Genomic DNA, 24410 nt, shown 5'->3' with positions numbered 1-24410 from the left:
TTTCTGTAAGCTCGCTTTTTGCCAACACCGGGGTGTTTTAGCCCAAATTGATGCTGAGATCAATTGGAGAGGAGTGTGGTGATCTCACTCACGGAGAGGAGTGAGATCTCATGGAGATCTCATGGAGAGGAGTGTGGTGTCCACACTGTGGAATGACAATGGCCTCTGATTTCTTGGTCTGGCCACACCTGAGGAACCCAGCTCTGTCAGGGGTCCTACTCTTTCAGAAGGACATGAACAAACTGGAACAGCACGAAAGAAAAACAATTAAGATAAGACACTTCATCATGTGAAGGACAAGAGGGCAGAGAAGACTTAGGAAGGGGCATAAGAGCTTAGGCAAACTGAAGGGCATTTCAGAATGAGCTAATGTGAACTTCTGATTCCTCTACCAATCCATAAAAATACTAGTAAAATATAGCAAAAAAATGTTATAAATATAGCTAAGCTCATAAATATAAAGTAAAATCTCTAGGTACCAGGAAAGGCAAAAAGACAAATAGAGGAAAGGAAGGGAAGGGAAGGGAAGGGAAGGGAAGGGAAGGGGAGGAGGGGGGAGGGGAGGAGGGGGGAGGGGAGGGGGGAAGCAAGAGAGAGGAAGGGAGGGGAGGGGAGGAGGGGGGGGGAAAGGAGGGGAAGGAGGAACTTACAGTCAGAGTGGCAAGCTTCAGCTGATGCCTCAGTGGTCCAGGAAGATATTGGCCCAAATATAGGCCCCATATGGCTAGAGGTTGAGGTTTTAGCGTACACAAAAGAACAAAATCTTCTAGGTTTTGAGAATCTAGAAGAATGAGGTAGAGCCCCAGGAGGATAGTTGCTTCCTTGAAGCATTACTGCCAGGCCCAGAGAAACCCCAGTGATGTGTGCCTCTTTCCAGAGTTGCAAGTAGAGAAACAAAATTACCCCCAAGAAACAAATCTTCAAATCAGCACCAAACACAAGCGTGTTCTCTAAATTGATACTCTTTACTGGTAGATTAGTCAAGGTTCTCCAGAGAAACAAAAATAATAGGATGTGTATATCCAGAGAGATTGGTTTATTTTAAGGAATTCACTCAGGGAACTGTAACGATGCGCAAATCTGAAATTTGCAGGGCAGGCCAACAGGCTAGAGGCCCAGGGAAATGTTTACAGAGCAGCTTGAGGCTAAGGCAGTCTGGAAGCAGAATTTCTTCTTCCTCAGAGGACTTCAGTTTTTGTTTGTTTGTTTGTTTGCTTTTTCTCTTAAGGCCTTCAACTGATTGGGTGAGGCCCACTCACATTATGGAGAGTAATCTGCTTAACTCAAAGCCTACTTTATTTTAATGTTAATCTCACTTAAAAATCACCGCAACATTTAGACTGCTCTTTGAGGAAAAACTGGGTACTGTGGCCTAGCCAAGTTGGCACGTAAAATTTGGTATGTGAATTGCAAACCAAAAAGTTTATAAAAGAAATTGGTCCTGGACTGCTCCCTGGAGTAGAACAATGGAAAACTCTGCAGACTCCTCCTTATTCCAAAGGGAAAACAACAGCTAAAGATGTACTCACAACCAAAAATTATAAACCACCATAAGGAAGACTGGATTATCACCTCAAGAATTTAAAAGAAAAGAACAGGGGTGTTTGGGTGGCTCAGTCAGTTAAGCATCCGACGTCAGCTCAGGTCATGATCTCATAGCTTGAGCCCTGTGTTGAGCTCTCTGCTGACAGCTCAGCCTGGAGCCTGCTTCGAATTCTGTGTCTTCCTCTCTCTGCCCCTCCCCCACTCATCCCCCCCCCCAATAAAAAAACATTAAAATTTTTTTTTAAATAAAATAACAATTGGAAAGAAACCATAACATGTTTAAAATGTTAAATAAAAGAATGACTAGAAACTATAAGGAACATTAAACACTGTTTTTAAAAAAAGGAACTAGAAACAAAAACTTCTAGAACTTCTAGAAATAAAAGGTAAGGAAGGATTGAGTAAACCACGTATTAGACAAAAGGGAAGAGAGGCTCAATCAAGAAAGGGATCTTAGGGGCGCCTGGGTGGCGCAGTCGGTTAAGCTTCCGGCTTCAGCCAGGTCACGATCTCGCGGTCCGTGAGTTCGAGCCCCGCGTCAGGCTCTGGGCTGATGGCTCAGAGCCTGGAGCCTGTTTCCAATTCTGTGTCTCCCTCTCTCTCTGCCCCTCCCCCGTTCATGCTCTGTCTCTCTCTGTCCCAAAAATAAATAAAAACGTTGAAAAAAAAATTTTTTTTTAAAATAAAAAAAAAGAAAGGGATCTTAGAAAATTATCCATATCGCCTCATTAACATAACAAAAGACCGTTTCCCCGCTCTCATTACTTAGGAAAGTCCATGGGTTTTAGGAGCTCTGTGCCAAAAATGGGGACAAAAACCAAATATATACTTCTTATTATAAATCCCATATCACAGCAGCCAAATGCAATCCTAAATTACACACATGTTAAAAGTTTAAGGATAACCACTAAAAGAAAAGAATCTGAATGTATATATCTTTTAAAACAGCAAAAGAGGAAAAGGGAAAGAAAACTCAGTCAATATAATCGAAGGCAGAAAAGAAGTGTTAAAAACAGGACAACAGGCCCAAAATGGAGATGCTTATGCCAAGCCCCACATCACCAGACCAAGACTCAATTACAGTTTCAGCTCTCCCAGAAACAGAATCTTAAACTGCTCAATGAGGAATCATCTGATCAGCACTAATTAAGTAATCTGCCTGATAGATCCCTGCCATCCACTAAAAGAAAGTAACTTGGCAATAAGTAACCAACCCACTTTCTTGCCTAGTATAACTTCCTTATCCCCATTCCCTCTGACTGCAGTTCCTCAGAGCTCCTTTGTATGTGCTAGGTTGGATGCTGCCTGGCTTGTATAGGTTATGCTCAAATAAATTCATAAAATTGTTAATATGCTTCAGCTTATCTTTTAACTTAGACAAAGAAACTAATTGATTATATAATATATCAATATATAATACCAGTAATAAGCGGATTCCAATAATGAACATAAGTGACAAGGATTCAAACCACTGATTAAGATATAGAAATGCTAAGATTAAATATGAAATTCAGCCTTTTGCTTTTTCTGGTAGACACACAGCTTTTTGCTTTTTCTGTGTTTCTTCTAGAACACAGAAAGATTGAAAGCAATGAGATTGGGGGAAAAAATCCACCTAAGAATCATTCTCCAAAAGAATGAGTGATGAAGCAATATTAAAGTCAGAAAACATAAAGGAGATGATTACAAAATAAGAAAGGAAAGTTCTGGGGTGGTTGGGTGGCTTAGTCGGTTAAACATTGGACTTCAGGTCAGGTCATGATCTTGCAATTCGTGAGTTGGAGCCCCACGTCAGGCTCTCTGCTGTTGGCACAGATCCCTTGCTTCCCTCTTTCTCTGTCCCTCCCCCTCTTGTTCTCTCTCTTTCTTTCCCTGTCTAAAATAAATAAATAAACTTAAAAAAAAAAAAAAAAAGGAAGAATTCTCCAGGAAAATACAACAGTTTTAAATTTGGATATACCTAACAACATAGCCTAAAAATGGAAGGAAGGAATGAAGGAACCAACAAAGGAAGGGGGGGGGGGGGGGAAGAGGAAAGAAGGGAGGGAGGGAGGGAAGAAGGAAGGAGGGGAGAAAGAAAGAAAGAGTTGCCAAATCCACCGTCATAGTGAGACATTTTATCCAAAAACAGGCTGAGACAAATGAGTGAAAGTTACAGAAAGGAAGGACATTGACTCAACCTACACAGGAGTTTTTTTTGATTTTCAGAGATGTCCAAAATTGAAATGGGCTGCCTTGGGAGGGAGAGCTCCAAAAACATGGAGGTTTGGCAGAATCTGCATGACAGTGAAGGAAGCTATTGGTGGAATTTGCAAGCGTCAGTTGCCTCATGAGGGTAGAAACCGTGTTTGTTTTGCTCACTGCTATATACCCAATGACTACAGCAAAGCTTGGCAGAGAACAGGCACCAGTAGAGGTCTACTAAACGAATGAATGATCTAGATAAGACAATGGATCAAATAACCTCTAGAGTGGTTTCCAATGCTAAGATTCAGTGATTCTTACATACCCATTTCTCTGTTCTTTGCCCCAACTGCACTCTGAGGCCCAGGGTCACCCCAACCCAGGAGACTTGAAGCTGGCCCTAAGAGGCAAGGGCGGGTGAGGAATGGACAGAAGAGTAACACAGAAGCCCAGAGAATGGAAGCCAGCTCTGCAAAGAGCTTCCAAGAGTCTTCCTGCCACAGAAATTCCACTTGGCCACAGTAATTGCCCTGGCCCTGGGCCTGGAGGAAGGCGGCGGCTGGCCTGCCCAGGGCAGGGCCTTCCAGTCAGCACATCTTGTCTGTGCTGCTGACAAGGGTGAAAAAGCAAGACAGTGAGTAGGTCACTGGGTCGGTCAGTTCCATAAAGCAAACCTCTCCCGCACACTACGTTCTGGGACACACAGAAGGAAGGGGATGAGGTCCCCAGGTGTGATGATATTCAGAGGTGGGGACTCTGAGGGTGATCAGGTCATGAGGGTGGAAACCTCACGAATGGGTTAGTGCCCTTGTAAAAGAGATCTCAGAGGGCCCCCTTGCCCCTTCCACAGAAGACAGCCACCTATGAGACAGGAAATGGGCCCTCACCGGGCACCAAACCCTCCAGCACCTTGATCTTGGACTCCCAGCTCTGAAACTGTGAGAAATACCTATCTGTTGTTTCTAAGCCCCCCTGTTCATGGTACTTCGCAATAGCAGCCAGAATAGAGTAAGACAGAGCCACTCGAATAAATGCTACGTGGAGTCCCTCTCTTCAGGAAGAAAATCAAATCTAATGGAGGACACATGGCCTCAGCCCCAGTCAGAGCCTGCTGTATCTCTTGCCCCACCACTCATGCAAGACCAGAAAATGGCAGGCCCAGGGACGGGCCCATTTCTGTGATGAATGGAGACTGTGAGTGCGTGGTGCCTACAGACTCTCAGGGGACGTTCCCACAGCCCTGCCTGCAGGGCGCCCCCTTCCCTCCTTCTTCCCCACCATGATGTCTGACTCGCTGGAATAAATCCCGAGCCCTGGACCCATTCCTAACACAGGAGTATCGGCCCCTTTGTCACGTCCTGCTTGCCCTTTCTCTGTTTTCTTGTTCTTTTTCCCACCCTGTCTGCCCTTCTCCCGCCCCCGTTTCCCAAACTTGCTCCTGAGAGACCAGACCCAGCAGCCCACTGGTGATCTTGTTTTACATGAGACATTTCCAAAAAAGACCAAAAAATCCTTTCCAGGAAAATGCCATTTTTAAAATTCAGCTCCAGACACCGCGGCAACATTAGGAAAACAAAGGACTTGGCAGAAAGGTTTTCTGAATCGGGACTTTCTCTCTAAAATACCTTTTCCAAATTGCCTCCAGTGGGAACAACTCTGAGGGTCAGCTCTGGAGCACCCAATCAATTTCAGATAGACTGTGGCTCCTGGTTTTTATACCATCCCAGCCTTTCCTGACCTGGGATCCCCCTGGAACCTTCTCCCAGGCTCAAGCAGGGAGCCCCTCTCCCAAAGGGTCGCCAAAGGAAGTAGCTATCTCTGCAGGGTCAGGCAATACTGATGCTGCTCCCTGCCGGGGACACTCCTCGGCCCCTGTCGTGCCCCCATCACCAGGCTGGAGGGGCCAGGCTGGGGGGTCTGAGAGACAAACTGTGCTTAGTAGGAGCTGTCTTCTCTTATCATCCAAGTGAGGGGGACATATGATTTCCCCTGGGGCACACATGGCGGTCTGCATGTTTCTTTTGCATGAATCTGGTATAATCGTGTTGATGTCATATATATAATAGGAATGGCCATTATTTATTAAGCACTTACTATCGTGTCCATCACGAACCCATTTGTTTGTATTTAGTCACCTCATTTTATCCTTGTAACAACTATTATGTGTTGAATTATATCCCCACTCAAAAACGTCCTATGTTGAAGCCCTAACCACCCCCCCCCCCCCCCCCAGTGCATCAGAATGTGACTACATTTGGAGAGAGGGCCTTTAAAGAAGTAATTAAGTTAAAATGAGGTCTTTGGGGTGGGCCCTAACCCAATACAACTGGTGTCCTTATAAGAAGAGGAAATGTAGACACAGACAGGCATGCTCACAGAGGAAAGACCATGTGAGGACACAGAGAGAAGGCAGCCATCTACAGAGGAAAGAGGTCTTAGAAGAAACCAACCCAACTAACACCCTCTGATCTTGGATTCCTAGCTTCCAGAACTGTAAGAAAATTAGTTTCTGGGTTTTTTTTAAAGCCACCCATAAAATTAGTATGTTTGGGGAGGCTGAGTGGCTGAATTGGTTGAGCACCGACTCTTGATTTCAGCTCAGCTCAGGTCATGATCTCACGGTTCATGGGATGGTTCAGTGTGGTTCATGGCTCCACACTGTTAGCTTAGGGCCTGCTTGGAATTCTCTCTCTCTCTCTGCCACTCCCCCTCTCTCTTGTGCATGCTCTCTCTCTCTCTCTCAAAATAAATAAATAAACATTTTTAAAAAATGAATATGTTTTTTATCACCATGTTACAGGGGGCAAAAGAGTCTCAAGATGTTATGAAACTTACCCAGCAAGCAAATAACAGAACTAAATTTTGAGGGTCAACTGTCTGATTCCAGAATACAAACTCTTTTTAAAAATACTTATTTACTTATTTTGAGAAAGGGGGTGGTCAGAGAGAGAGGCAGAGAATCCCAAACAGGCTGTGCTGACAGGGCTCGATCGAGATCATGACCCGCGCTGAAATCAAGAGTTGGATACTTAACCGACTGAGCCACCCAGACACCCCCAGAATGCTCTTAAGCACTATGTCCAACTGCCCCCTTTCCATGTTCCACTGTGTACGTGCATGTCCCATTTGCTTCTTGCTGCGTAACAAATAAGCTCACAATGTGATGGCTTAAAATAGTGACATTTCTTTTTTTCTCATTTACCAGTAATTTGGGCAGCCCTTGGTGGGGACAGCTCATCCTTGCTTTGCTTGGTGTTGGCTGAAATGGCTCCAAGGCTAGACCAAATCATCTGAAGTCTAGCTCACTCACTTATCTGGTGACTAATACTGGCTGAGAGCTGGGACCTTAGCTGGGGCTGTTGGTCCAAACATGTCATGTGGCTTCTCCACAGGACCTGACCTTCTTCTTAACATAGCAGCTGCTTCCAAGAGGGAGCATCCCAAGAGAGCCAGACAGAGGCTGTATCACCTTTTGTAACCCAGGCTTGGAAGACACACAGCATCACTTTTACCACATTCTCTTCCTTAGAAGTCAGTCACTAAGAATTCAGGGGCACCTGGTGGCTCAATCAGTTAAGCATTTAACTCTTGGTTTCTGCTCAGGTCATGATCTCACAGTTCCTGGGCTTGAGCCCCAAGTCGGACTCTGTGCTGACAGTGGAAGCCTGCATGGGATTCTCTCCCTCTCTCTCTGCCCCTCCCCACCCAAAGTAAATAAATAAACATTTTTTAAAAATTTGTTTAACGTTTATTTATTATTGAGAGGCAGAGAGACACAGAGCGTGAGCAGGGGAGGGGGCAGAGAGAGGGGGAGACACAGAATCCAAAGCAGGATCCAGGCTCTGAGCTATCAGCACAGAGCCCAATGTGGGGCTCGAACTCACGAACCATGAGATCATGACCTGAGCCGAAGTCGGACACTTAAGTAACTGAGCCACACAGGCGCCCCAATAAATAAACATTTTTAAAAAAGATTTAAGAAAAGAGGAATTCAGTGCTAGTTTCTGATGGGAGGAATGACAAAGAATTTGCGGACATGTTTTAAAACCACTACGATGAATGTACCATTGACGCGGTTGTCAATATTTTATGTCAGGTGTTTATTTGCCAATAACACCGTATCATTGAAAGAGCACTGCACTGGGAGTCCAAAGCCCTGAGCAAGAACCACGAAGCTATAAGGGACCGGGATTCTAAAATCCACGTATGAAAAGGTTCAGCCACTCCCCTCTGTATGGGACTGAGGTCACTTAACTCCACTGCAGTCTCTAAAACACAGGTCTCCGTCAGAAGGAATTTTAGGATGCTGTTCTTCTGATGCTTCAGTTATGATAACCCGAGTCTTGCCTTGTCCGTGTGCCTGAGTCACTGTCTTAGAAACATAGCAATCCATGTATGGAGCACTTCCTCAGTGCAAGGTACTACCACTGTTGCCTTATGTTGGTTATTTCATTGAGTTATCATGTCAACCCTAAGAAAGAGGTCATGTTATTATCTCCATTTTACAGATGAAGAGACTGAATCTCAAGGGATGTGAGTAATTTACCTGAAAGTTAGTAAAGGGCAGAGCCAGAACTATATAGGCTGTGCCCTGGCCAGCCCCGATTCCTCCAGGACCTGGTGCCCTGGCCATGGACACCTGCCCAGCATTCAGGGTCTGCTCCCTGTTGGCAGGCTCCCACACAGCTCAGTTGCCTCCCAGGACATCTGACATTCTGGACTGTGCATCTCCCTGCTCCACTCACCTATTGGAACCTTGCCGTGCTTCCTGTTGGATTTTGTCCCTGTCCCTATTATAAGCTATGCACCAGACTCTTACCTAGGGATGGCCACCACGCTGTGTTCACCCTCCTGACCTATAATTGACCCAGCCCTTCATGTCTGCCTCAGCCCATCTTGGTAACTGGATGGCACCCTAGCATAGCTAGACAGCAAGACCAAGCAGGACAGCATCGTGAGTGAAAAAAAGCAGAGGCCCCCGAGTCAGACCAATCTAGATCCAAATCCTGCCTCCACCATGTATTACTCATGTGTAAAAATAATGAGGCCCACGTTGCCTCATTGAGAAGATTCTCGATGAGTTAATACATGTACAGGGCTTGGCACCGTGCCCAGTACATAGTAAATGCTTAATAAATATTAGCTATCTTCACTGTTGTTATTATCAATAATATTTGTAAAAGATCCACTAGAGAGCCCAGCATATGGTAGGCATTCAAAAATGATAGCTGTTAATCTCATTGTGTAAGTCCTGGAAAAGCTACAGGAATTCAGAGAAGGGCCAGATAACAAGGTAGTGGAGACAGAAAACAGGCTGCCCCAGCAACTGTGCAGATCTGTAGATCTCTGCCTAATCCTGGAGCTTGGCTCTGACTGGCCTTGATTAAGTGGAAACGCCTCCCTACAGAACTGCCATCTTCATCTGCCTCAATTAGGAGATGACAAGGGCTTCCTGAGTTTGCGAGTGCCTGGGAAAAAGAATTTCGAGAAAGAAAACCAGCAACACCCTCTGTCTTTGCTCCTGTCCAGCATCCCCTGCTGTGGCAATAGAAGCCACTGGCCACCAGATCCTGATGTGCTTATGTGGTTGTCCTACTGGTCTACAGCTTCACAGGCTTCATCTGACGCTGTTAAGTTCCCAGAGAGCTGGTGAACACAGTCAGAAACTATGTAATTGGTTCCCAGCCTCAAGCCCACTCCAGGTTGAGCTGTTAATAAGAATGGAAAGCAGGTGGACAGAAAGTAACTATCAGGTTTGTAACGGATGAGCCATCACACACACACACACACACACACACACACACACACACACACACACACACCTTTCAGCATTAGGGAGCTGCAGTACTGTGATCATCTTCTCCCATCGTATTTTTCCTGCTGCTACTTTTCCAGAATCCTCACAGCCAGATCCACCAATGCTCACAGCTCCTGAGTCAGTCTGACCAAGTTTGGGGGCGGGGGGCTGTGGGCGGAGTGTATCGCGGTTGAGCAGACCTGATGGCTTAGAATAATGTCACCAGCTCAGTTATAACTACTTGGCTCCTGTGTTCCTCCTGATTTTCCTTCAAGCCAAATGATCAATGAGGTGACAGCTATTTCCCCCAGACCACTCTCATTTCCCTCTTCCAATCAGACAAGGATCTGGTGCCCTCTCAAATGACCTCTAAGAGCTGACATTCCTGCTCATGTTGCCTGTGAGTCTGAGCTCTTCCTTCCCTGCTCCAGGCTTAGCCCAGTCTGGTACAACTAGACTTCTTCTGCCTTGATTCATAGCTCCTAATTTTGACAGAATCCGGTTCTCCTCCGTATGTCAGCTATCGTTGCGAAAATACTATGTAATAAACAACCCCCCCCCTACACTTTAGTGTCTTATAAAAACAGTTGGTTTTTTTTCACCCATAGTGTGTGGACTGGGTGGGATGCTTCTGATACTTCATAGGTCAGGTATAGTTCAGTCCCATATGTCATTCATTCTGGGACCAGCAGACACCTGGGGCAGTCTCTTTTCATCATGGGTGGAAGAAGCATGAGGAAAGGCTAATGAAAATTGTCTACGACTCTTAAGGCCTCAACCCAGAACTAGCCATTGTTAAGTCTACCCCTTCCATTTACCAAGTCAAGTCAACTGGCCAAGCCCCAAATCAAAGGGATGGGAATATATGTGCCGCCTATTCTAGTAGTGTGTATGCAAAGTCATTCGGCACAGGGCCTGGGTGTATAATTCTATTATAGTAGGAGAATGAAGACCTGGGAATGCTAATCCGATCTCCAACATCTCTCTCTCTCTTTTTTTTTTAACCTTTATTTATTTTTGAGACAGAGAAAGAGCATGAACGGGGGAGGGGCAAAGAGAGAGGGAGACACAGAATTGGAAGCAGGCTCCAGGCTCTGAGCCATCAGCCCAGAGCCCGACGCGGGGCTCGAACTCATAGACTGTGAGATCGTGACCTGAGCTGAAGTTGGACGCTTAACCGACTGAGCCACCCAGGCGCCCCACCAACATCTCTTAAACATTTGTGTCACCTGCATCTCTTGCTGTGCTGTACTCACCTGATTATTCCTCCTGGATTCTTAGAGAAGCCTACCAGCCTACTTAGCTCCTCAATCCCGACTATCTCTTGGCTTCAGAGGGGCTCGAACCAAGAGTTTGGAAGCTAGAAAGCTACTGGCGAACTGGGAGAAGACAGCTTCTCCCCTCGTTCACACTCCTTTCCTATACGCTTTCTCTTCATTCTCTCTGCACATGTGCTTCATTTTTCTCTCTGGGCACAAACTGTCTCTGCTGCCCCACTGATGTGGGGGAACAGAGTCTGCACCAGCCCTGGGGCTACAGAAGCTCCCATCTTGAGCACCATTACCCAGCTGAAAAGTATTCCAGTGTCCCACTTCCAACATCCCAGAGAAAGACCCCCATCAATCACGACTGAGGTCATGTAGCACAAACATAGTTGCCCAGTCTTCTAGATGGAAGAAAAGAGTGGTGTGGACTGCCACACACACACACACACACACACATACACACACACACACACACACACACACACACACACACACAACCCCAAGACTCCAAACTGGAGTCCTCTGGTCTGACTCTGGTGAGAATATGTGTTTAGTTTGGCCACAGGGTTTTTAAATGTTTTGAATGACTTGACAAAATGTAGAAATTGAGAGTGCACATGTGAATTCAGATTTTTTTTTTTTTCTTAAAAAAGTAAAGGATCTCAACTGACAGGGAGTGTGAGGATGCCCCGTGGGGCCTGATAGTGTTCCGTTTCTTAATCTCGCTGCAGGATATACCACTCCCATGTTCCATTAGTGAAAAGTTCATCCAGCTATACATTTAAAACACATCCACTTTTTCACGTGTGTGTTACATCTTTTCAAATTCTTAAAAATTTAGAAGATTTGGCAACACTGGAGCCACATTCCAGCAAAAGATGAGTCTGCTGGAACTGAGCAGTTTTCCATATTGTCCTACTTGTTGCCTCTCCCTATTCTCTTCCTATCACTGAGACTGAGGGGCAGTGGTATTTTATCATCTTGAACTGTTTTTCTCAAGATAGAGTTAAGAAGAAAGTAACCTCATTTCTCTTGTATCCATAACTCTCAAAAGCAGGGAAACAAAAGAGACCAGAGAGGGCCGTGTGTCTGCAGAAAGATGGAAAACAGCTTTGTTCGTTTGTTCGCAGAAGTTAGAAATATTCTTCCAAGTTTGACCTACAAATAAAACATGCTGCTATCAAAAGAATCCAATCAAAGAGGCCGTGACTACTATATGGAAACGTCATGATCTAAAAACAAAGGACTGATGTTTCCACACGTTTTATTTTTCAATGCAAATAAAATAAGTGATCCAACTGTGAAATGAAATTATGGAGTAAAATAGGTGAGAATATGGCTTAAGCACCAAAAAGCTATCAGTGGTAGGTTTGTAAAACGGTATCTACCGAGGACAAAGGAAACTCATGCCTCAAACAAAAAAACAAGTATTTGCAAATGGAAGACTAAACAGAAATGCTGTTGCTCAGCAAGATGACGACATGGCTGAGAACTTACAGGACAGGTTGTGTGAAAAAGTTCAATCATCTGTGGCATTTCCTAGAGAGGCTTATGAGAGCCCAGTTAAAATAATACCACCCAGTCAGCTATATTTATTTATGGTTCCAAAGAGACTTCAGTGTGATTGGAGAACTTCTGGGCATGGTGTCCATCACAGGCACAACTTCAGGAAATGGCTTAGCTTTGTTTGTTGAGAAGTCTCAAAAAATTTAAAGCAGACAGGTCAAAATTAGTAAGACTGGCTGTGAAACAGAGCTCCTGAAATGGTCAGCATTAGCAGGGACCTTGCTATCAAACTTAAATCCAAAGTGACAAATTTTGCACGGAGTACCTAAATGAGTCACCAGGAACTGTCTTGTGCTAATAAACAATAAACAAAATGGAACATATGGGCTTCCGTACATGGATTTATACCCATGACCGACAGCATAGAATTCAATGCTTTGTGTGATGCATTAGATACATTCATCGGTTCTGATAAATTAAGGGTAATCAGTGTATAATGTTGGCGTCTTTTATTTGCAGATGGGAAGAAGTTGTAAAATTGTCCATGTCAACCAACAAAAAATACTTACCCCGCCTCACCAGCAAAGATTGAATCAAAGAAAATATTATAATAGGCCATCTAACCCATTTGAGTACAGCTCTGCAAGAATCTTCACAATAATGCAAATGGGTTATCGAATTTGTTCATTCTTAGTGAAATTATATCTTCGGGAAACTCATTTGGCGAAGAGTAATCTGGCCCACTTTCCTATGCTGAAATCAATTTTCAGAAATGAAAGCAATCACTTAAATTGCTCTCCCAAATTTGTTGGGTTGAAGACAGGATTCCCAAAAAGATTCTAATTTTATGAAAATAAACTTTCGTTATTCAACTCACTTTTTTTTAAGTATATTTATTTTTTAGTAATCTCTACACCCAACATGGGGCTCGAACTCATGACCCCGAGATCAAGAGTCACATGCTCCACCGACTGAGCTAGCCAGGCGCCCCTCAACTCACCTTTCTTAATTAAAATTGTGGCAAATGGAACTTTTGAACCACAATTGAGTCCTCAAAACTAAATTTTGCCACATTAGAATGCCAAAATTCGACAAATATCGCAGGAGTAGTTACCCTAAATATAAAAACCATCATACAAAGATTCTACCCATGTTCAGCCATGAACAGCTGGTTTTCATTATGAAACTAAATAAAACTATTGCTCTCAGTTAAAGGATTCAAGGCTGAATTCTATACAGCACATCACAACACAAAATGCAAGACCCAACACTGACATGTTGGGGCAAAAGAAAAAGTGTCACATTTCTGATTATAAAGCAAAGAAGTAATGAGTTATGAAATAAAAATAATAATAATTAAATATTTCCATTTTTTACATGGTATATTTTTCAGTTTTGAACTTAACACATAATCTCCAATATCATACATGTTTGTATTATGTGCTTATGCAACAGTCAAGTAAAAATGCAACAGTCAAGTAAAGTTAGATTACATTCCTAGCAGTTGATTTTTTCTACACCCATCCCACTTTACTCACTTTTGTTGCATTTCTGGATTCTGTAGAAATCTAAGGTTGCAACCTCTAGTCTACACTATATACTTTTTTCTATGCTTTCACCACTGAGCAAGAGAGCATGTATTATTTTATTTCAATACATGCTCACTTGTTCAATGGTGAAAATGTAGGAAGCCTAAAATAGAGAAACAAGCCCACTTATCGTCTTGAGAGTGCTTACAAAACCCAAACCCAAACCATGCATTTATGGGAAATATGTATTTTTAATTACAAATAGAATCATACCGCACATAACATTTCATCAATCTTCCATATGTTAAGTGTTCTGCAAGCAAGATTTTAATGGCTGCATGTTGTTCTGTATTACATTTGTAATATAACTATCTTAACATATTTGCTATTGATGCATATTTAAATTATTTCCCATTTAAAAAGCATTGGTCTTGATACCAGTTCTGGTTCCATCTTTTTCTTCAACGTAGCCATGTTTCAACTCATCATGTCTTAAACCCACTACTTAAGTTTCCATTTGTAGTTGCCAATAAAGGCTAGAATTGCATCAGATTCGAATTTTGTAATCCTCTGAGGAGGCTAAAAGTATAGCTGAGACTATGATCTCTTCTTGAGCCCAACAACCTCTGGTTCCATGGATCCTGAGCTGCAGTTTTCTGCTTGCTATCATTATCATTATCATTATCATTATTTGCTCAGAGGGCAACAGTTTTGTGTGATGAGATTTGCTTATATAGACTCCCTTGGAGAGAGCCAGAGCTAGCCCAGAAAGATTCAATCCAAGCTTTTCAAGGCAGGGATGCCTAAATATGGTGAGAGACAGCACCTCTCTGAGGTTAGGACCAGCAGCCGGCTGCCGGCCAGCCAACCCAGATACCATTGCTATTTTTACCTTAGGCTTGTGTCACCTGACTGCCCTTGCCCCTGGCCCCAGTTTCACCGCTACTTGTATTCACCACAAATGTCCCAAAATCTCACACCTCTTAGTCCTAGAAAAGATACAGGAGTAAATAGGGTGCCTCCAATCTAATCGGGGAGGCAGTCCTGTCAATAAGGAAGCCCTGCTTCATTATGAAATCATCATCACATCCTCGGGAATCCCTAGTTTGACAAGGTGACTTCATCATCAGGAAGCCTCTGGTTTGATGAGAGAAACCCAGTTTGCTGCTATGATCAAAGGTTCCCCAGGGTGCCTGGCTGGCTCACTTGGTGGGGCATATGACTCCTGATCTCAGAGTCATGAGTTTGAGCCCCATTTGGGTGTAGAGCTTACTTAAAAAAAAAAATTTCCCCAAACATGTCCTGATGGCATTGTGTGGACAGTGAAAATAAGCAAGAACTTGCAAAGTTGGGGAAAAGCCCTTCAGATCACCTGCTTGGGCTGGAGCTCCAGGACTGTGGAGTAGAGACCAGCAAAGAAGTGCACCTTATTGCAGCTGGACAAAGGACATCATGAGCTGACCAGGGAAACAGTCTATTGAGTAATTATCTTTAACAGAAATGATGAAGGGGCACCTGGGTGGCTCAGCCAGTTGAGTGTCCGTCCAACTCTTGCTTTCAGCTCAGATCATGATCCCAAGGTCATGGGATCAACTCTCCATCCTCAGCACAGAGCCTGCTTGAGATTCATTCTCTCTCTCTCTCTCTCCCCCTCTCCCTCTCTCTCTCTCCCTCTGCCCCTCTCCCCTGCTTACATTCTCTCTCTCTCTAAAAAACAAAAAGTATTTTTTAAGTGTTAAAAGAAATGATGAAGATACAAATTGAACAGCCTAAGAGTAAGTTTTTAAGTAAAAGAAGAGTCAAGATTTTCTGGCAAAAGATCACAGATGAGCACATGCATTCACTTTCTCTCCTCTGTGAGACCCCATGAAAAATAATTTTTTAAAGATACAAACTCTTAATAAAGAAAAAAAAATGGGAGGAATCCTTCAACAGAGGAAGAATCTCAGCCCATTTCTGGAAATGTTAATGCCAATAGAAAAGAATTAGCTGATGAAGCAAAGTAGATGCCAGAGTAGGAGTCCTGATCGCCCAGAACCTTTCTGGCCACAACCTAGGAAGGGCCAAGACTTGGAGACATCAGACAAGGCGGGTGATAAAAGTGAAAAGTGAGACATTAACTCACAATCTGTATACAGAATGGTGACTGACACTTTAACCCCTTCCCCCACCTCACCCGACCCAATGAGCTGCAACCAAGGCCAGAGAGAGGAGAAAGGGACGGGTGTGTGTGTGCATGTGTGTGCGTGCGTGTGTGTGTGTGTGTGTAGGGTTGGGGGTTGAGGACAGAGGAGAGAACAGTTGAGGAGAGCCCTTCTCTAGGGAAATTTCAGTGTCTAGAACAGGAGTAGTAAGGGCTGTTGCTGGTACCTCAGAGTAAAGAAAGCCCCACCATCCTAGCACCTCAGAAACCCACAGCACGATGGCCAGTGCCCACCCCAGCCCCCATTCTCACTCTAACCAAAGCCTTCCCGTGGCGCCAGGCATACTGCTTAATCCCTCATTCTCATAAATGAATGACAACCAGGATCCACAGATAACTGAGGAAAGCCTGCAATATGAAAGAGTTATAGAGAGCTACATCTCCATCCATCATAACCAGAAGTCAAAAGATAATGTCTGAAGTGGATAAATCAAGGAAGAATGGGATAAGCATAATATTTAGATACACTTTGGAACTAAAAACAGAAACAGATAAAAGCAGAGTTCTGTCAGTAGCAGGACAGGAGGCTGGGGAGTAGGGTAGGAAGGGTAGGCATCTGTTGTTTTTTATCATCAGCTCTTTGAAAATAGTTGGTTTGATTTTTTTTTTAACTTCTAAAATATTTGTAAGAAAAGGTCACATTGTGAAGCTATTGCCATAAAAGGAATCATTAACATAATCCATTGCTGTGTAACATAACTTTTTGTTCCTGAAGCTTTAGTTTTTGTTCCCGAATTTATTTTAAGCAACCAATGCAAATGGAGATTCTCTAGCAGTTACTTCATGCATGTCCATATCAGGTCGTAAGTACTTTATATTTCAGGGAATTGTTATAGAAAAGGAACCAGATTCTATTACCCCTAAGTAATTTCATGGAAGGTTTTTCTTTTTGTTTGTTGGTTTGTTTGCCAATTAAATCGAGGAAAAAGAAGAAATTAAGACCTAATGGATCAAGTCAGAGTCCTCCACCACCCCCAATATTTTTTTCTTCCAAGATTTTATTTCTTTTTAATTTTGTTAGTTTTTTTTACATTTACATCCAAATTAGTTAGCATATAGTGCAACAATGATTTCAGTAGATTCCTTAGTGCCCCTCATCCATTTAGCCCATCTCCCCTCCCCCAACCCCTCCCGTAACCCTCAGTTTGTTCTCCATATTTATGAGTCTCTTCTGCTTTGTCCCCCTCCCTGTTTTTATATTATTTTTGTTTCCCTTCCCTTATGTTCATCTGTTTTGTCCTCTTAAAGTCCTCATAGGAGTGAAGGCATATGATTTTTGTCTTTCTCTGACTAATTTCACTTAGCATAATACCCTCCAGTTCCATCCACGTAGTTGCAAATGGCAAGATTTCATTCTTTTTGATTGCCAAGTAACACTCCATTGTGTATATATACCACATCCTCTTTATCCATTCATCCATTGATGGACATTTGGGCTCTTTCCATATATTACCTATTGTTGATAGTACTGCTATAAACATGGGGGTGCATGTGTCCCTTCGAAACAGCACATCTGTATCCTGTGGATAAATGCCTAGTAGTGCAATTGCTGGGTCGTAGGGTAGCTCTATCTTTAACTTTCTGAGGAACCTCCACACTGTTTTCCAGAATGGCTACACCATTTTTCATTCCCACCAACAGTGTAAGAGGGTTCCCCTTTCCCGGTATCCTCACCAACATCTATCGTTTCCTGAGTTGTTAATTTTTGCCATTCTGACAGGTATGAGGTGGTATCTCATTGTGGTTTTGATTTGTATTTCCCTGATGATGAATGACGTTGAGCATTTTTCGTGTGTGTTAGCCGTTTGTATGTCTTTTTTGGAAAAAATGTCTGTTCATGTCTTCTGCCCATTTCTTAAGTGGATTGTTCATTTTGGGGGTGCTGAGTTTGATAAGTTCTTTATAGAATTTGGATACTAACCCTTTATCGGATATGTCATTTGCAAATATCTTCTCCCATTCCGTATGTTGCCTTTTAGTTTTTTGATTGTTTTCTTCACTGTGTGGAAGCCTTTTATCTTGATGAAGTCCCAACAGTTCATGGTTGCTTTTGTTTCCCTTGCCTCTGAAAACATGTCTAATAAGAAGTCGCTACAGCCAAGGCCAAAGAGGTTTTCACCTCTAGGATTTTGATGGTTCCATCCCCAATATTTCTGAAGTACATACTATGTGCCAGGAAATGTTCTAGATGATGGCTGTGCCATAGTGACTGGACAGACAAGGTACTAGGTACTATCCTAGAACTTTCTAGTAGGAGACAGGAGACAAACTATAAAGAAACAAACAAATAAATGGAGGCATCATTAGATAGTGTCAAGAACCATGCAGAGAATTCAAATCGTTTGATGATAGAAAGAAGTTCAGTAGCTACCTCAGTATAGATCATCAGGATGATATGATCTCTATTTGAGGGATGACATTTATACTGAAATCTAAATTAAGCCTTGTAAAGACTGGGGGTGGGGAGGGTGGGAGAGAGGGGAACAACACCCCAAGTAGAAAAGCTCGCAGTAGGAAAGGGATAGAGCTTACATGACCTATATATATGTTCTAAGAACAGAGAGAAGGCCATTCTGGCTGAACTTAGTAGGTAAGAGGATGAGAAAAAATTAACAGGATGGTGTAGGAAATGCAGGGACCAGATCATATTGGGTTTGTAAGTCATAGTAAGGAATTTGGATGTTATTATAATCATAACATTGGATAAGGAGAGCCTCAAGCAAAAGAGAGAGACTTGATCTGATCTAGGTTTTCAAACCACTTTCTTACCCAATCTCCCAGTCTACCCACAGAATAGTGAGAAAGAATACTTTGTTATTTTTAAGTGGGTACACTTTGGGAGTGGTTTGTTAGACAGCAAAGGCTACCTGATACAAAAATAACCAATTTACCTCTCACAAGGAAAAGATTCTCAAATCACATACTTCAGCCTCAGGGCTGTCTCCTTCTTATTGATGACTTCTGAAAAGTATTCACCTTTGTCTGCCTAACTTCTACTGATTCTCCCTTTGGACACTCACTTATCCTGGGGGAAGAAAAATGATGGCCCTGGCCAAGATAAGAGCTGGTCCTGTCCGAGGTGTGTACAAAGGGATCTGAGCACGTAACAACGGAATTCAAGCTAAACATGTAGTCACGAAGTCAGAGTAGCTGCATTGCAAACACAGGGTAACTCGATAGACCCCAGGGAAGAAATCGCCCTGAGCAGCACTGCTCTAAACTCTGCCCTACCCAAGAACTCTTCACCCAGCCAAGAGATCTGCAACCTAGTGGAGAGTCCACGGGCTCAGTAAGAAAGAGTTTACAGCTTCCTTCCTCAAAAGGCTCCAAGATAAACAGAATAAACACCAGTTGGTCTCAGCTGGTCGCACGTTGGCCTGCCTGGAGGAGGGGGATGCCAGAGATAGCTTCTTGAGGTGGCTTCCAGCCCTGCATTTCTAGGAAATAGACAATTATGAACAACATGGATTTTATTATCGTGACATCTCTAAGGTCTCTGCATAAAGCCTATATTTAAAAATATAAACATGTAAGTGAAAAAAAATGTCAGGGGAATAAATATTTGTCTTAAAAGAGACCATCTGTTTCAAATTTTTATTTAAAAAAAAACGCAACATGTGTTTTATTTTAAATTTGTATGTGTGTTGTTATCCTTGGGTTAAGTATTAGGTAAATAGACAGAAGCATTGAGAATCCATTTTCCAGCAAATTTTGGTTAGAAATCCTTGCACACGTGATGCAGGAGATAATTTGGGGGCTAATTGGAGCTTGTGGGTAGCCAAGCCCTCTCAGCCCTCTCCCCCACTCGGCCCCCGTGTGATGGGGATGACGGTTTCTCTGGCACTGCTGTTTGTTTTGGACAAGATGACATTTTACACCTCAAACAACACGCTGAAGACTGCTCCCAGGACAGCCTGCTTCCAAATGTGGGTGCGGCCAGCATGGCAGAACCACAGAGCTCACTTTTGTTTGGACCTCAGATGCAGCCTCAGAGCTCAATTTGGATGCGAATCCTTTTCAGTGGCTGTAACCAGACTGGCTGATGTGAGGGCAGGGTGTCAAGAAAAAAGCTGGTCTTGATGGGCAAATGCGGGGAAAGCATGAGAGAGGTCATTTCAGACATGGGGTGCACCATGGAATCATGAAGGGGTCTTGTATACTTGGGGAAGTGGCACAAATTTGGGGAGGCTGCAGCGTAGGGACTTCCTGGAGACGAAGCTGGAGTGGTGGCTGGTAACAGGGAAAAATTTTCACTTTTTGTCCATGCTCCATCCCTCCTTGTTAGGAACTGCCCTTTCCCCCATTCATTCCAGGTGATTCTGGTGGGGCTGTTGAGCTCTCCACTCGGAACACACCATCTCTGCCCTGAACACAGCCATTGGCTGAAGAGTGCTCACAAGACCCGGTTAGCGCCAAACAGAGACCTTTTCAGTGGGGACTGATAGAGGTCCGTGAGAAAGAGCTTTGTCTTTCCTTCTAAGATGATGCACTGAGAGGAAGCAAAGCATCTTTCTCCTTTGCATCGTGCGGAGAGTTCCTGCCCCTGAATTAAGACCAGCGTAGTGTAAAGCAGAGGAGAGAGAGAAAAATGATAGGCATTATTTCAGCTCCTGGATCCAAGCAAACCTAACCAGGGTGTTTCCACTTTTACTAAAACTGGTCAGACTTGGGTCTCTGTCTCCTGCAACTGTGAAATGATTGGCTGATGCAGTTGGAATCAGTTGGAATTAAACTTGCAGCAGGAAGCAGACAACCTTCCCTGATACAGGCAAGAGTCCAGTGGTTTCCTACAGTGGAGAGAGCTAGCTGCCCACCAAAGCATATGCTCCCACTCCCTCATGTAGGGTTGTCACTGGGAACTGGATGCCCATCTAAGGTTGCATTTCCCAGCTCCTGTTCCCGCCTTGCAGAGAGGTGCTGGGGGACGATGGCACCACAACATAGCAGGAGGGGTGTCCCTGACATAACACACTGAGAACAGCCACCGCCAAAGAGGAGCACCTGCTCTGCACAGCTAATGTCAGCGAGAAATAAGTTTCTTCTGAGTTTGAACCATTAAGTCACTCGGGATCTTGTTGTTACAGCAGCTCGGGTTCCCCTAATTAATACATCCCCTTCAATATTCTGGAAGTTGCTTACAGTCCCAAAGTCTGCACCTTACTGCTTTACTCTCCAGTGCCAGAATTACTCCGATCAGTGACTGCTGCTGGTAAAATCCGTCACCACGACATCTGTTAATGTCATGCCTTTACGGAGCGCCTACTATGTGCCAGGCCATGTACTAGCTGTTTAGGGTTACAAAGGTGAATTAGATAATGTCATGTTTTATTGACTCTAAGTCACCATCAGTTGTAAGACGTATCATTATTTTGCGTACCACTAAAAAAATTACGGACCACAGAGAAAATGTATTGCCGATGAAACTATCACATCACCAAAAGCTATTCTGATTTCAAGTATGTAAACATGGGGCTGTGTGTCTTAAAACTGATGAAATGCAGTATTTCTCACCTTGGGGAAGCTGAAGATGTTGTGGGGGAGACAGATAAGCAAATAAACATGTACCATGGAATACAAGTGCATTAACAGGTATGTAGACCATTGAGCTGGAATCCAGAGAAGCAGTTGACATGGCCATAGAAATGGAGAGACCTTCACAAAGATGACATTTGAGCAGAATCTTGAAAGAAGGGAAGCAAATGCTGGGAGAGATTCTCCCCTAGACCAGCAGGGCGAGCGGGTCTTCTGGATGCCTTCTCCAAGCCTTCAGAGAGGCTTTCGTGGTTCTCCAGGGGCTACAATGGTTTCGCAGAACCTCAAAATACTATAACAGTAAATTCCAATCTGACAGCTTTATTTTCTGGATAAATGGAGGCTAATCCTGTAGGTGCCAAGGCGTAATTTTAACTGGATATTTTTTTAGGGGAAATCTTTCCAAAATGTACCACAGTAAACCCTTGGCATTGGCAAGGGGTATCTCAGGGGGTCTTGGTGAATCTCCAAATTCACAAATACAACGAAGCCTGGACAGATTCCTGGCTTGCTCGAGAATCACATTTACATGAAAGGCCACAGGTATCCTGTGTACCACACAACACCCCTCCATTTGCACTGACCCTACAGTCTTCCTCTTGCTTGATGAGCAATTATATGTAACTGGTACATTGACCACGCATGACTTATGATGCAATCAAAGCACAATTTTATTTTCGTCTCCCATTATCCCTTTAAACCTGATTCCACGTGGGTAGTCTTCCTCTGCCACTGAATAAAAACTCCTGTAGGTCCAAGACTTTTTGGTTCAGTCTTGGGTAGTTGACACAGAAAGTCACTTGAAATGACAGACACAGTCCTAATGCAGTAACTTGAACGCCCATTTCAGTGTACTAATTAAACTTGATTTAAAAACGTGCCTTTCTCCCTCCCCCCAGCTCCACTTGGCTTTAGGCTGGAAGCTGTCTTGGGAAGGGAGGGAGTGGTCCATGTCTCTCTCTGCTTTGTGTGTCTTTTACACACAGACACACACGCACGCGCACACACAGAGTAGGGAGGGAGTCAGAGTACTGCGACAGCTCTCTCCAGAGAAGTCTGTTATCTGATCCATTCTCCCTCTTCACTGCCTCAACCATTTTATGTACTCAAGATACAAGAGTTGGTGTCAACAGTTCAGTTTTCCTTTGTACGTTCTGCAGGTGAGGAGCTAACCATGTGATTTCACTTCCACTGTTCCTTGATGTCTCTGTCAAAGTTTTATTATTCACACCCTATGGGATATATTGTTGTCATGGACTGAATGTTTGTGTTTCTCCTCTAAAATTCATAGCGTGAAGCCCTAACCTCCAACACACTGGTGTTTGGAGACGGGGCTTTGAGAGGTCATTCAGGTTAGATGAAGTCATGGGGGACCCATTTTCATGAGATTATAAGAAGAGGAAGATCTCTCCCTCCCTCTCTCCCTCTCTATCTCTCCCCCCTCCTCCCCTTCCCTCCCCCGCAACGCCACTCTGCTATGAGAGGACACAGCCAGAAAGTGGCTGTCTGCAAGCCTGGAAGAGACTTCTCACCAGAACCCAACCAGGCTGGCTCCCTGATCTCAGGTTCCAGCCTCCAGAGCTGTGAGAAAATAAATTTCTGTTGTTGAAGCCACCCAGTCTCTAGTATTCTGTTATGGCCGCCCAAGCTGACTGATGCAATTGCTAACCAGAGGTCCCACGGCATTCGTTTTATGGACAGCTTTCTCTAGTTTCTGCGCCAGGCATATAGTAGGCACGCAAAAATATTTACAAATGAATGGGTGAATGAATATGCAGAAGAAGGACAGAATCGCTCACTTTGGATGTCTGAGCCACTGTGGAATGTCATATTCCATTCTTTGTGTGTGTGCTGTTCTTTGTTTTTTCAAATATATAAGTAGTGCATGAACATACACCTGTGTGTGTGTGTGTGTGTGTGTGTGTGTGTGTGTGTGTGTGTGTTAAACAACATACAAGTAAGTAGAGGAGAATGTAGACATTCCCCTTCGGCAACCTCCTCCCCAGCCCATCGGACCTCCCCAGTAACACAGCACACGCACACAATTAGCGTGACCTGTTCCTTACAGACCTGCAAGCATGGAGACCTGAATTACGTAGTCTCACGCCACGCATGTGGTGCTCCAACTTGCATTTTCTCGTGTATCCAGCAGACCTCCCTATGCCAGCGCATTCCTCACCCTTTTAAAGTGCTGCATCGTGTTCCACAGCAGAGATTTACATACCTATGAAAGGTCATTTCAGGTGTCTAAATCTTTCCTCATGTGAGGTTGCAAACTACATCCTTCAACATGCCTCTCTGGGCACACGTGCAAGTGCTTCCCTGGCTCACATGGAAGTTTGGATCGTCTCTGCCACGTTGCTGTCCTAGGGGCAAGGTGGACACTCCTGCTCCACCAAAAACTTCCCCCGCTCCCCCCAACCTGGAATATTTTAAGCCTTCCCAAGTTTTTATCAATCTGATATTAGAAAAACATCTCGTTAACTTTTTACTATAAATTGCCTATTCCTATTCTGTGTCTATTTTTCCATGGGGCTGTTTGCCTTTAATGTTTATTTATTTTTCAGACACAGAGAGAGACAGCATGCAAGCAGGAGAGGGGCAGAGAGAGAGGCAGACACAGAATCTAAAGCCGACTCCAGGCTCTGAGCGGTCAGCACAGAGCCCTACATGGGGCTCGAACTCACCAACTGCAAGATCATGACCTGAGCCGAAGTCAGAAGCTTAACTGACTGAGTCACCCAGGCACCAGGCTGTTTGTCTTTTAATTGTCCTGTTATAGAAACTCCATTTTGTGGTTACTAACCCTTTGTCTGTTATATATGTTATAAACATGCTTTCCTAGGCTG

Source organism: Prionailurus viverrinus, chromosome A3, assembly GCF_022837055.1.
Source record: "Prionailurus viverrinus isolate Anna chromosome A3, UM_Priviv_1.0, whole genome shotgun sequence".
NCBI lineage: Eukaryota > Metazoa > Chordata > Mammalia > Carnivora > Felidae > Prionailurus > Prionailurus viverrinus.
Note: the sequence above shows the minus strand (reverse complement) of the source record.